Source organism: Carcharhinus amblyrhynchos, unplaced genomic scaffold (genome assembly GCF_965287045.1).
Source record: "Carcharhinus amblyrhynchos unplaced genomic scaffold, sCarAmb.v2.hapA scaffold_41, whole genome shotgun sequence".
Taxonomy (NCBI): Eukaryota; Metazoa; Chordata; class Chondrichthyes; order Carcharhiniformes; family Carcharhinidae; genus Carcharhinus; species Carcharhinus amblyrhynchos.
In genome coordinates this window covers 1,147,827-1,163,067 of record NW_027649782.1, presented here as the reverse complement: position 1 = coordinate 1,163,067, position 15,241 = coordinate 1,147,827, and positions in this window count along the sequence as shown.

The following is a 15,241-nucleotide window of genomic DNA, read 5'->3' as shown; positions in this document are numbered from 1 at the left end:
TGGAGTTGACAAACTTTATTCAGTTTATCACTGTTTATCCAGTCTCCTGTGTGATTCCCAGCGTATACACAGATCTATGGCGGATATTGCTGGTAAACTCTGATTTTTGTGTCACGTCTGTCTAATGAACAACAAAAGCATATTCGATCGTGCAGGAAACGGAACAACAATGTAAAACAGCAAACTTTGATTTGACATTATCTCCCGAAGTGTACATTTTTAGATCAACACTTCAAAAATTACAAGTGAATTTACAATGCAGCCAAGGAATTGTGCAGACACAAAGGTTGAGTGGCCTCCTCCCGAGCTATAACAATTCTGTGTTCTCCCTGTTTGTACTTTTCAATCTGTGTTAATGATCCTTGCTGTAAAATGGCTGATATTATTAATATAACCATTCGCTAACATATCCTCATCATTCTTCATCATGCTAAATCACTGGATTAACCTTTCATTGTGTAAAAATCAATAATCAGAACCTCATGTTAATTTCTGTTGGTTATATTGGGCTGTTTGACATGGTTTTATTCATAATGCAATGGAAGCATCAAACTATTGTAATAAATGTGTGTTGCCCCAACAAATTGCAAGCGGATGTCTCTTCCATCACAAAGAACAAACACAAATCCTCACTTTATATCTTTACATTAAAACATGGAATATACATCTCTGCTGCAAGCAATAAGGATCAGCAGTTCAAAGATTCATTCAGTCAGAACAATTATGTCAGATTGAGTCTCCACCCAGATATAAAAAAACATTAAAATAGCCCAGGATTAGACAGGAACAGGAATATACAGACCCTGGAATATACAGACCCTGGAATATACAGACCCGGTGTTTGATAGAAACAGGAATATGCAGACCCAGGAGTATGCAGTCCCAGGGTTATGCAGACCCAGGGATTTACAGACCCAGGAATATGCAGACCCAGGAATATGCAGACCCAGGAATATTCAGACCCAGGGATATACAGACCCAGGAATGTTCAGACCCAGGGATATACAGACCCTGGAATATGCAGACTCAGGGTTAGATAGAAACAGGAATATGCAGACCCAGGAATATGCAGACCCAGGAATATACAGACCTAGGGATATGCAGACCCAGGAATATACAGACCCCGGAATATGCAGACACAGGGTTTGATAGAAACAGGAATATGCAGACCCAGGAATATGCAGTCCCAGGGTTATGCAGACCCAGGAATATACAGACCCAGGAATATTCAGGCCCAGGGATATACAGACCCTGGAATATGCAGACCCAGGGTTAGATAGAAACAGGAATATGCAGACCCAGGAATATACAGACCCAGGAATATACAGACCCTGGAATATGCAGACCCAGGGTTAGATAAAAACAGGAATATACAGACCCGGGATATACAGACCCAGGAATATACAGACCCTGGAATATGCAGACCCAGGGTTAGATAGAAACAGGAATATGCAGACCCAGGAATATGCAGACCCAGGAATATACAGACCCAGGAATATGCAGACCCAGGAATATGCAGACCCAGGGTTAGATAGAAACAGGAATATACAGACCCAGGAATATACAGACCCAGGAATATGCAGACCCAGGAATATACAGACCCTGGAATATGCAGACCCAGGGTTAGATAGAAACAGGAATATACAGACCCAGGAATATGCAGACCCAGGAATATACAGACCCAGGAATATACAGACCCAGGAATATGCAGACCCAGGAATATACAGACCCTGGAATATGCAGACCCAGGGTTAGATGGAAACAGGAATATGCAGACCCAGGACAAACAATCCAGGGTTAGTCAGAGACAGAAACATGCAGATTGAGGAACATGCAGACCCTGGAATGTGTGGACCCAAGGTTAGATAGGTCCAGGAACACGCAGATTAAAGGCAAAATACTGTGCCTGTTGGAAACTGATACCAAACAGAAAACGCTAGAAAATCTCAGCAGGTCTGATAGTGTCTGTGGAGAGAGAATAGAGCCAATGTTTTGAGTCTGGATGACCCTTCAACAGAGCTGAATATAAGGAAAATTGGACAGGGTTCATACCATGGGGGGTGGGGGGGTGGGGGGGGGGGTTGTAATAAAATGTCATGGACAAAGGGAACGCAAATGGTGATGATAAAGAACAAAAACAGCCCTTTGTTCAGAGTACACTTTACAGACGCTTTTCAAATAAATATCGAGCAAATCCAATACATGTTCCCTGTGCTCCTTCACTTGGAGAGAAACCACATCCTTGGTTGCTTCTGCCCTCAGCTGATGGATGGCATCAGAGCACGTCCTCATAAAAATCTGGGCATCGTGATCAATCTGGTCACGTTCTAGAATATTCTGACATTACAAAACAAATCCAAACTGAGCATCAGTAAGCAGGTTATTGCTACGTGCTCCTTGATTACACTATCAACAACTCCTTCCGTCACTTTTTTGATGATTGAGACGAGATCTATGGTGACAGAGCGATAACTATTCTTCTAGATAGAAGTAGTCATGGGTTTGGAAGGTGTTCTCCTTGGAGAACTCTTGGAGAGAAAAACCTAGTGAATCTCCTCTGCACCCCCTCCAGTATATCCTTTCTCAAGTAAGGAGACCAAAACTGTACACAGTACTCCAGGTGTGGCCTCACCAGTACCTTATACAGCTGCAACATAACCTCACTACTGATCCTGCTAACAGGCTGTTCTCCTTATGGAATGGACTGAAATTGCAATATTGGACTTTTTTTCCAGAAATTCCTTGGCTGCATTGTTAGTTTCAGGGTGATTCCCCCTTGTTTTCACCACGTTAAGATTAATGAAAGCAAAAGGCAATCACGGATGTTGAAATATTCAGCCTGTAATACGTAATACGTAAACACTCAGAACACTATCAAGGGCAGAAGTCTGAGTAGTGTTGAGGAGCAGAAGGATCTTGGGGTCCGAGTCCACAGGACTCTTAAATCGGCCTCGCAGGTGGAGGAGGTGGTCAAGAAGGCGTATGGTGTACTGGCCTTCATTAATCGAGGGATTGAGTTTAGGAGTCGGAAGGTAATGCTGGAACTTTATAAGACCCTTGTCAGGCCTCATTTGGAGTATTGTGCACAGTTCTGGTCGCCTCACTATAGGAAGGATGTAGAAGCTATTGAAAGGGTGCAGAGGAGATTTACAAGGATGTTGCCTGGACTGGGAGGCATGCCTTATGAAGTTAGGTTGAGGGAGCTGGGACTCTTTTCCCTGGAGAGACGAAGGTTGAGAGGCGACCTGATAGAAGTTTACAAAATGTTGAGAGGAATAGATAGGGTGGACTCTCAGAGGCTATTTCCCCGGTTTGAAGTGGTCGCTACGAGAGGACACAGATTTAAGGTGCGGGGAGGGAGGTTCAGAAGTGATGTTAGGGGTAAGTTTTTCACTCAGAGGGTGGTGAGTGAATGGAATCGGCTGCCGTCAGTGGTGGTGGAGGCAAACTCGCTGGGGTCTTTTAAAAGACTTCTGGATGAGTATATGGGGTTTAATGAGATTGAGGGTTATAGATAGGTCTGTAGGTTGGTAGGTGATGATGTGATCGGCGCAACTTGTGGGCCGAAGGGCCTGTTTGTGCTGTAGTGTTCTATGTTCTATGTTCTATGTTAACAGATGATAGAGCTGGAAATAACCCTATGTGTGGAGCGGGTGAAAATGACAAGGACAAAGGGTATATAAATGGTGATGATAAAGGCTGAGAATGGTGCTAATAACGTCCATTAAGAGATCGGAATGTGTGAATGGCAGAACCAAGGCGCAGATTGTCAACCTGAGGAATGTGGCAGTCCCTCCACAAGGGCCAACTGCCTCATCCCTCAGGTTGACAATCTGCGCCTTGGTTCAGCCATTCACACATTTCGATCTCTTAATGGACGCTATTAGCACCATTCTCAGTGGCAAGCCGGTCAAAGAGGAGATCCTGAGGAAGGGGAGGAGCAGGACCGAATTCATAACCCGGGTACGAGAAGTGTTTTGCCCCTCGTTGGACAACAAGGAGGACTGACTTAATTAAACAAAATGGGGTGAAGAAACCTCTTCTCCACCGTCACCCCAATTCCATTTATTTAATTTCATTCTTTCTTTTTATCTTATTCATCCATTTCTATTACTTTATATTCTCGCTCCCTCCCTCCCCCTGCCACCACCACCAAAAGTCAACTGCCACATTCCTCAGGTTGACAATCTGCGCCTTGGTTCTGCCATTCACACATTCCGATCTCTTAATGGACGCTATTAGCACCATTCTCAGCCTTTATCATCACCATTTATATACCCCTTGTCCTTGTCATTTTCACCCCCTCCACACATAGGGTTATTTCCAGCTCTATCAGCTGTTCTGAGCGTTTACGTATTACAGGCTGAATATTTCAACATCCGTGATTGCCTTTTGCTTTCATTAATCTTAACGTGGTGAAAACAAGGGGGAATCACCCTGAAAATAACAATGCAGCCAAGGAATTTCTGGAAAAAAAGTCCAATATTGCAATTTCAGTCCATTCCATAAGGAGAACAGTCTGTTAGCAGGATCAGTAGTGAGGTTATGTTGCAGCTGTATAAGGTGCTGGTGAGGCCGCACCTGGAGTACTGTGTACAGTTTTGGTCTCCTGACTTGAGCAAGGATATACTGGAGGGGGTGCAAAGGAGATTCACTAGGTTTTTCTCTCAAGGAGCCGTTATCTTTGGAATCCCTCTTCTACAGAGAGTAGCGGAGGCTGGATCATTGAATATATTCAAGGATGAGTTTGGCAGTACTTTGATCAACCAGAGGGTTAATGGTTATGGGGAACAGGCAGAAAAGTGGCTTTGAGGCTGTAATCAGATCACACTGACTGGCAGTGCAGACCTGCGTGGGGTGGGGAGGGGGTGGTTAATGATCTAATCTTGCTCCTAGTTCTTACATTTCAACATGTGCTTCTACATGGTTCCCCCGCTGCATTTGCAGCTGTGGTGGAGGCAAGCTGCTGACCTTACTGCCCTATAGCATGGGATATCTATGGTGGTGGTCCCCCGGTAGTCTGAGGCCTGGAGGCCCCTGACTTACTGGGGTGTGTTTACACCCTCCTGTGTTGTTAGGGCAACCTGTGACACCGATATCACTGTAAGAAGTCTTACAAAACCAGGTTAAAGTCCAACAGGTTTATTTGGCAGTAAAAGCCACTAGCTTTCGGAGCACTGCCCCTTCATCAGGTGAGAGATGCCCTGATGAAGGGGCAGCCAGTGCTCCAAAAGCTTTTACTACCAAATAAACCTGTTGGACTTTGACCTGGTGTTGTGAGACTTCTTACCACGTTAATCCCAGTCCAACGCCAGCATCTCCATATCATGACCGGTATCACTGGCAGAGGAGCTGAGAAGGTACTGCCCCTACTGAGAGAAAGCCCCCTACTCTGAACCAGAAGCACATTTGAACCTACCTGCTCTCCTGCAAACTCCTGGTTTTCGGTTCCCATTTCACCTGCTCACTGCATATAGAAATCATGGGCAGAGAAATGTGTGTCGGTATACAGTGGATCATCTGTCTGATCTGTCACTCCATTAGGATCACCAATCTCTTGATGGTGGAGGCCACATGTGTAAGAGACCTGGTGGCACTCACAGCCTTGGTGGACGTTGGTAGCAGGATGGCACCATTTCTTGTAACTCCTCCAGATGTTCCCTTGTCTCCTGCTGCCTCTGGAACATCTGCTGCTTTGCTGAACACTCCTAGACAGGACCCTCAGCATCAAATGACCTTATCCCTGTTCTCTGAGCCTTGGCTGCTACAGTCACGCTTGGTGGTACTTATTTTAAACATTAGATGGAAATTAATCTCAGCCGGGTCATTTCAGGCTGGGTGTCTCAGTTACAGATCCAGTTACAGCAATGGCTGTGTGCCCAAAGGTATGGATCTAGAGTATTCTACACAGTGAGAGATCTCTGAACCCACTGCAGCCTCAGGTGGTGAGATGTTTGCTGTTTAATTGGGGAAAGATGCAGGGAATCGTGTCATTCACTTTCTCAGATATTTGTGGCAGTGAGCCATTAGACACAACACAAAGCTAAGCGCTGATTTCCACATCTTATACAGAACCATTCGCACAGGCTTGTTTCCAGCTCGATAGCTGGATTTCCTTAAAGAACTAAGTGGGAACTGAGCAATTCAGGCATCCTTGCTGTCAGGGTCATTCTCAGAGGATAGTCACCTTCTCCACTCAGAATTACAAGCAGTCAGTCCTGCCACATGTTAAATGCTGACCGCTCGTTCACACTGACTGAACGTCAGCCCTTTCTGCTCAGACCCAGACTGGCTTAGCTTGTCAGTGTGCTTGGGCACTCAAACCATCATTCCCACCAGTGAAAGTTCTTCGTCCTGTCCTCACACTTGCCATAAGGAAGTTTGGCATGTCCACTGTGACTCTCACCAACTTTTACAGATGCGCCATAGAAAGCATTCTTCCTGGTTGTATCACAGCTTGGTATGGGCTCCTGCTCTGCCTAAGGCTGCAAGAAACTACAAAGGGCGAGAACGAAGCCCAGTCCATCAGTCAAACCAGCCTCCCATCCACTGACTCTGTCTACAGTTCCCGCTGCCTCAATCCAATAGTGTGCAGATTAGGTACATTGGCCATGCTAAATTATCCCTTCGTGTCCTGGGATGCATAAATTTGAACAAAGAACAGCACAGCACAGGAAACAGGCCCTTTGGCCCGACAAGCCCACACCGCCCATTTTAACACTCAGTGAGTGCCTTATTCAAGTCTTTCATCGACCGATGACGTTTTTGTCTATCGCTAGACTCCACAATAAAGGGGTGCAAATTTAGGGAATTATATATGCGTCAGATTAAGGGAGGCCTAATTTAGGGGCAATTTATTAACACTAATCAGCCTAAAAAGTACGTTTTTGGGATGTGGGAGGAAACCGGAGCACCCGGAGAAAACCCACGCAAGCACGGGGAGAATGTGCAAACTCCCACAGACACCGGCCCAAGTCAGAGATCTGACCCGGGTCCTTATAACTGCACAGCAAACAGTGATAGTCACTGAGCTGTCGTGTTGCCCGTCAGTTGGTCCAGTTTAAGCGTACACTAACGACGTGAAGCAACTCTCAAAGCAACATCCAAGAGCAGCCCTCGCACGACCCACCGCGTGTATGCCCCTTGTTGGCCAACAAGGTGGACTGAAGCACCTTGATTAGGGGGATTAGCAGGATATTTATGGGAGGTTACAGAGATAGGGCCTGCGTGAGATTGTTCTTGGTGCAGACCCAATGGACTAAATGGCCTCCTTCTGCAGTGTTGGGATTCTATGAAAGCAGCTAGGATAATCAAGGACCCCACACACCCCAGACATTCTCTCTTCCACCTTCTTCCATCAGGGAAAAGGTACAAAAGTCTGAGATCACATAACAACCAATTCAAGAACAGCTTTTTCTCTGCTTTCATCAGACTTTTGAATGGACTTATCTTATAGTCAGACAGGCCCTTCCACCCAACCTGTCCATGCTGCCCTTTTTTTAACTGCTAAGCTAGTCCCAATTGCCCAGATTTTGTCCCATATCCCTCTAAAACCATCTTACCCATGTAACTGTCCAAACACTTTTTAAAAAGAAAAAATTGTACTTGCCTCTGTTACTACCTCTGGCAGCTTGTTCCAGACGCTCACACCCTCTGTGTGAAAAAAAATTGTCCTTCTGGACCCTTTCCACCTTAAACCTCTGCTTTCTAGTTTTAGACTCCCCTAACTTTGGGGAAAGATGTTTACTATCTAGCTGATCTGTGCCCCTCATTATTTTATAGACCTCTATAAGGTCACCCCTAAGCTTCCTGTGCTCTAGAGAAAAGTGTCCCAGTCCATCCAGCCTGTCCTTATAACTCAAACCATCAAGTCCCAGTAGCTTCCTAGAAAATCTTTTCTGCACTCTTTCTAGTTTAATAATATCCTTTCTATAATAGGGTGATCAGAACTGGACACAACATTCCAAGTGTGGCCTTATCAACTTAATAAGTTGTACAACTTCAACAAGACGCCCCAACTCCTGTATGCAATATTCTGACCAATGAAACCAAGCATGCAGAATGCCTTCTTCACCACCCAGTCCACCTGTGACTCCACTTTCAAGGAGCTATGAACATGTACCCCGAGATCTCGTGGTTCTATAACTCTCCCCAATGACCTGTCATTAACTGAGTAGATCCTGCTCTGGTTCAATCTATCAAAATGCATCACCTCGCACTTACTGAAATAAACTCCATCTGCCATTCGTCAGCCCACTGGCCCAATTGATCAAGATCGCTATGCAATCCTAAAAATACCTTCTTCATTGCCCACTATGCCACCAATCTTGGTGCCATCTGCAAACTTATTAATCATGCCTCCTAAAGTCTCAAATTATTAATATAAATGTCAAATAACAGTAGACCTAGTGCCGATTCCTGAGGCACACTGCAGTCCATAGGCCTCTGAAAAACAACCCTCTACAACCCCCAAGTCAACCATCACAACCACCACGTCATCAAGCCAATTTTGTATCCATTTGGCTACCTCATCCTGGATCCAGTGAGATTTAACCTTGCACAACAACCTACCATGCGGTACCTTGTCAAAAACCTTGCTAAAGTCCATGTAGACAACATCAACTGCACTACCCTCTTGGTTATGCCTTCAAAAGTTAAATATTAAGTTGATCTTTCTTTGCACTCTAGCTATGACTGTGACACAATATTCTGCACCTTCTCCTTTCCTTCTCCCCTATGTACTCTATGAACGGCATGTTTTGTCTGTATAGTGCACAAGAAACAGTACTTTTCACTGTATCCCAATACATATGACAATAATAAATCAAATCAAAACTAGATTTTTTGGAGCCAGTTGTAAATGCTGCAGTTGTAAATGCGTCTAGTTTGGGGGCGTTTAAGAGATCTCTGGATAGGTTTATGGACGAAAAGGGATTGGTATAGGCTAGTGGGTCATTGTTTTTGTAACTGGTCGGCGCAACATCGTGGGCCGAAGGGCCTGTTCTGCGCTGTAATGTTCTATGTTCTATGTTCTATGTTCTAAAACGAGGCCAATGACAATTTTTTAAAAAGTACTAACACTCTGTATCCCACCCCATTCCCAATCCAGTTGAATTCTGTAAGAATGAATGGAGATCAAGGGAAAGAGGGGGACATGGGGCAGCCGGGAGTGAGGAAAGTTGGGTGAGAATGAAGTTTCTTACATGTGGATAATTAAACAGTTTAAGAACTCACCTTCTAAGGAGGTGAGTTTTCACAGCAGTGGGCAGTCACTGGGAGCTACACAAAGACAAAACCCTCAGCCTATCAGAAATAGGTTAGTCATGTGGAAAAATATCCATTTGATTGAAAATAAATGAAGGTTTAAAAGGTTTATAGCGCAGTAATGATATTTTAATAACATGAACATCTCCCACTCCCCTATCCTGGATTCCAGCTCTCCATCTGCTCCAACCTACTGTGAAGATTGCCATTCTTTCATTCTTTAAAGCTATGTACAGGCACTGGCCACAGGAGTGACCACCAGAACCGGCCAGTACGTGACCATTTCCCTAATGATCCACTTCCATTGCCAGCAAGCCCCCCTCCCCCTGTGCTGGTGACAAACTGGCCACCACCTCTGACCTCTCAACTACCCCCCAAGGAAACAGAAGCTTTGCCTGCTTCCTGCTGGGAGGAATTCCTGAGCTGAAAAAGAACCTGCCTTCCGCATCCGGAATCTCAAATCCCACCTCCTGAGTCAAGTCCTCCTGTCCCCTGCTCGCCACAGGTTGAACAATGATGAGATCACCCCATAAAATGGTGTCACTTGTGATGTGGTAGATGCCCCCAGGGGTAACCTGACCCGAAGTGTGAACAATTCTCTCTGAGGACACCAGGCCTTCCACAGATAGGGTGGTTCCAGTTGCAGCTGTGGTGTTCTGCTGAGGCTTTGACAGATGCTGGAGCTGGACGGCAGACTGGTTTCTGTGGACTGAAGGCGGGTCAGTGATGACAAATGGCTCCCAGAGTCATTAATACAATTTTATCGAAATGTTCTCCTTGCTTCAATTCTCCTCTGTTGACGGCTGGTGTGGATTTGAAAATCAGCCGCAACTTCAGAGAGAGAGTCATCGAATCATAGAATCCCTACAGTGCAGAATGAGGCCATTCAGCCCACTGAGCCCACCAGGCCCTACCCCCAAAGCCCCATTACCCTAGCTAATCCCTCTGACACTATTTTGCATGGCAAATTGACCTAACCCGCACATCTTTGGACTGTGGGAGGAAACCGGAGCACCCAGAGGAAACCCACGCAGACACAGGGACAATGTGCAAACTCCACGCAGATAGTGACCCAAGCCAGGAATGGAAGCGGGGTCCCTGGCACTGCGAGGCGGCAGTGCCAACCACTGTGCCACCATGCTGTTTCATTCGCTAAATCTCAACACCTGCTTTCTATCTATGGACTTGGAGAGAAATATTGCAACACACGGGCTAAGAAATGTGAATTGGTGATGAGGCAGGGGATGGGGTTAGCCCAGTGCACAGCGGGTGTGCTGAGGCCTGTGATGGTGGAATCCACAAGTCTAGGGTAGAGTAAAGGATCAGGACAGCCAATGAGGTTAAACTGAGGCTTTACTGATGCAATTTTTTGTCTTGGCCTTTTAGCATGATAGAAGTGTTAGATCGAGCCTGGGAAGGGGTGCAACGCATCATCCTGTCAGCTTGGGTCTTGTTTGATTGCACCTAAGGTGGATTGTCTTCTCAGCTTGGATCTGGTTTGTCCCTCATGTGGAGACCATGATCAGATTTAATTTCAATTGGCTGTTTTGATTGGAATTAAAGTAGCGAAAGGTAAAAGGCACCAATAAAAAAGAAAGAACTTTCATTTATATAGCGCCTTTCCTATTTTGTCTCATGAATGAAACTCAGCGGTGGTCTCATTCTGACTTGTGAGCAAAGTTAAAGTGTACGGGATAAACAGCATAGTGGCAGCATGAATACATCGTTCGCTAAGCGATGGGAAATGTATTTTGGTGAGCAGTTGTTTTTCAGACTGGAGAAAGTTGGAGTTCCTCTGGGGTCAGTACTGGGACACTGCTTTCTTCATCAACATTAATCATCCAGATCTGAGTGGACAGGGACCAATTTCAACATTTGCAACTACCACAAAGTTCAGAAGTTAACTGTGAGGACGGTAGTGATAAACTATAAACCAGAGAATATATTACTGGAGTTCAGATGAATGAGGAAGGATCTCATACAGACTTACAGAATTCTAAGACGTCTGGACAGGGTAGATGCAGGGGGGATGTTCCCAAGCGGGGGGGGGAGTCCAGAACCAGGGAACAGTCTGAGGATTCAGGGTAGACCATTTAGGGCGGAGGTGTGGAGATATTTCTTCACCCAAAGAGTGGTGAGCCCGTGGAATTCAGTACCAGCCAGGAACTGGCAAATGGAATTTAATGTTGGTAAATGTGAGGTTGTCCACTTTGGTAGGAATAATGGTAGGAAGGACTATTACTTACATGGCGAAAAACTGCAGCAGGCGATGGTGCAGAGGGACCTCGGGGTCCTCGTGCATGAGTCGCAAAAACCCAGCTTGCAGGTGCAGCAGGTGGTCAGGAAGGCGAATGGGATGCTGGCCTTCATAGCGAGGGGGATTGAATATAAAAGTAGGGAGGTCTTGCTGCAGCTATATAGGGCACTGGTGAGGCCGCAGCTGGAGTACTGTGTGCAGTTTTGGGCGCCGTACTTACGCAAGGATATTTTGGCCTTGGAGGGAGTGCAGAGGAGGTTTACTAGGCTCATACCGGAGTTGAGGGGGTTGAGCTATGAGGAGAGGCTGAATAAACTAGGCTTGTACTTGTTATCGTTTAGAAGAATGAGGGGAGATCTCATTGAGACGTATAAGATGATGAATGGGATGGATAGGATAGAGGTGGAGAGGCTCTTCCCGCTCAGAAAGGACAGTAGGACTAGGGGGCACAGCCTCAAGATAAAAGGGGGGCGGTTTAGAACGGAGTTGAGAGGAACTTCTTCACTCAAAGGGTGGTGAATCTCTGGAATTCTCTGCCCGTTGAGGTGGTGGAGGCTGCCTCGCTCAATATATTTAAGACGCGGGTTGATAGGTTTTTGATAGGCAAGGGGATTAAGGGTTATGGGGAGAGGGCGGGAATGTGGAACTGAGACACGACAGATCAGCCATGATCTTATTGAATGGCGGGGCAGGCTTGAGGGGCTAGATGGCCTACTCCTGCTCCTGTTTCTTATGTTCTTATGTTCTCAAGTAGTTGATGCCAAAACATTGAATGTATTCAAGAGGCAGCTGGGTATAGCACCTGGGACGAATGGGATCAAAGGTTATGGGGAGAAAGCAGGATTTGGCTATTGAGTTGGATGATCGTAATGAAGGTAGAAGAAGCTCAAAGGGCCAAATGGCCTCCTCCTGCTCCTATCTTCTATTACAGAATGGCTAGTGGCATGAAATTTAATGTAGAGAAGTATGAAGTAATTGACTTGGGTTGGAAGAATGTGGAGGGAAAATGTTATCTCAAGGATATATGTGCTCCTTGGTGGTCTAGTGGTTAGGATTGGTGCTCTCACCGCTGCGGCCCAGGTTCGATTCCCAGTCAGAGAAGGTATATTTAGGGTGGCATGGTGGCACAGTGGTTAGCACCGCTGCCTCACAGCACCAGATACCCAGGTTTGATTCTGTGTGTCTGTGTGGAGTTTGCATGTTCTCCCCATGTCTGCATGGGTTTTGTCCAGGTGGTCTGGTTTCCTCCCGCGCTCCAAAGATGTGCAGGTTAGCTACTTATTAAAAGTAAGGGGTCTCCATTTAAGACAGAAATAAGGAGAGCTTTTCCCTTCCAAGGTGCATTGGACGATGGAATTTTCCACATCGGGGAGCAGCACAGGCAGTGTCACTGAGGCGGAGTTTGATAAATTCTCCACTGACAAGGAGTATTTGGGTTTTGCGGTTAATGTGGGAACAGGAAAACAACTCCAACCGTATTGTCATAGTACAGAATCCCATGGAGCCTGGACTGACAATAATCCCACTCAGACCCCCATGTCCGTAACTCCATGTATTTACCCTGCCAATCCTCCTGACACTAAGGGGCAATTTAGCACGGCCAATCAATCTAATATATGGGAGGAAACCGGAGCACCGGGATGAAACCCATGCAGACATGGGAAGAATGTGCAAATTCCACACAGACAGTGACCCGAGGCTGGAATTGAACTCGGATCTCTGGCACTGTGAGGCAGCAGTGTTAACCACTGTGGCACCGTGCTGCCCTTTATGATGTAGAAAGCACACGGGGATAAAAGCTGGCATTAGTAGTTCACAGATTCGGGGTTCACAGAAACAGAATTTGAAGTTTTCTCTTCCCTCGCTGCTCCTTAAAGCCGATGCTCCGAAGATTGTGAATGAACAAAACTGGCTGACCAAATGCCCCTGTACGCTCTCCTCCACCATTTCCCAGCTTTCAACTTCCTCCCACAGAGGCTCTATGGATTACTGAACGCATCTGTTCTTCAGCACGGAGCAACATTACAACTATCAAAGTGTTTCACTGTTAATGTTTGACCTCCTGTATGTGAACAATACTCACCTTCCACATTCATAACCAGTCTCAATACTAGGGGTGGCACAGTGGGTTAGCACTGCTGTCTCATGACACCAGGGATCTGGGTTCAATTCCCGGCTTGGATCGTTGTCTGTGTGGAGTTTGCACATTCTCCCCGTGTCTGCGTGGGTTTCCTTTGGGTACTTCTGTTTCTTCCTACAGTCCAAAGATGTGCGGGTTAGGGTGATTGGTCATGATAAATTACCACTTAGTGTCAGGGGAACTAAGTTTGGTAAATACATGGGTTGATGGGGATAGGGTCTGGATGAGATTGTGGTAGGTGCAGACTCGATGGGCCGAATGGACCCCTTCTACACCGTACTACTGGAATCTGACAATTGAATGAACTGTCATCCTGAATGTGAACAAATACGAACTGGAGCGTTAACTCTGGATTTATCATCCTTTCTCATTGCCATTCTCTGCTCCAAATGGAAACCAGGATTGACCATAAACAGAGCAACATAGAACTTAACAGGAGGGTTAGACCATTCAGCCCGTCATCCCTGCTGCTCCATTTGATAGTATCAGGTTGATTTGAGTGTGGTCTCAACTCCACATTCCTGTCTCACCAACACCCCCACCCCCAGCCCACAACCCTGAGTCTATCGAAATTCTACCTGAAGCTACCTTGCGGAGTTTGAGAAAGTCACGTGTTGAATCCTCTGAATTGCCAATCTTGGTGGAGCCATTCACACAGTGCAATGTTTAATATAAAGTCTCTGAATCAAAAAAACAAGGAAAGAGAGTAACAGACATCAAACCTGCGATTATAATAATCACTCAATTTATTCAATGAAGAGTGAAAGCACAATTACAGAATTGTTACAGTGCAGAAAGAGGCCATTCAGCCCATCATATCTGCACCGCCTTTCCAAACAAGCATCATGACTTAGTGCCATTCCCCTGTCTTTCCCTCACACCCCTGAACATTGTTTCAATCGCATCACATCGCTTTCACTTCTTATGCAAATCTGTGCCCTCTCATTGTTGAGAATTTTCCAAGCGGGCTCAGTTTCTCCCAATCTATTTTGAACATCTCTATCAAAGTTCCTCTTAAGTTCCTTCTCTTCAAAGAGAACAGTCCCAAGCTCTCCGATCTATCCTCATGTCTGTCGTTTCTCATCCCTAGAATCACTCTCTCCAATGTGTTCACATCCTTCCTATAGTGTGACACTCAGAACTGTACCCAATATTCCAGCTGAGGTTCAACTAGTGTCTTGTATAACGTCAGCATAATCTCCTTGTTCTTGTACTCTATGGTCCTGTAAATAAAGCCCAGGATAGTAAATACTTTGTTAACTATTCTCTCCACCTGTCCTGTCCCTCAATGGTGCACCAATACACCCAGGTCCCTCAGCTCCTGCATCCCTTTTAGAATTTTACCCCACATTTTATCTTGTCCCTCCATGTTCTCCCTACCAAAATGCATCACCTCACATTCCTCCACAATGAACTTCATCTGCCACCTATTTGAGCAATTACTTCATCCATTTCCACCATGAGTTCCTCATTCCTACTATTTTTTACTGAGGCCTTGTTTGATTTCCCTGACTCTCACTTTTCCTATTCCCCTTTCTGTCTTTTGTTCCTGTCCTTGACTCCCCCTCATCTGATTCCTG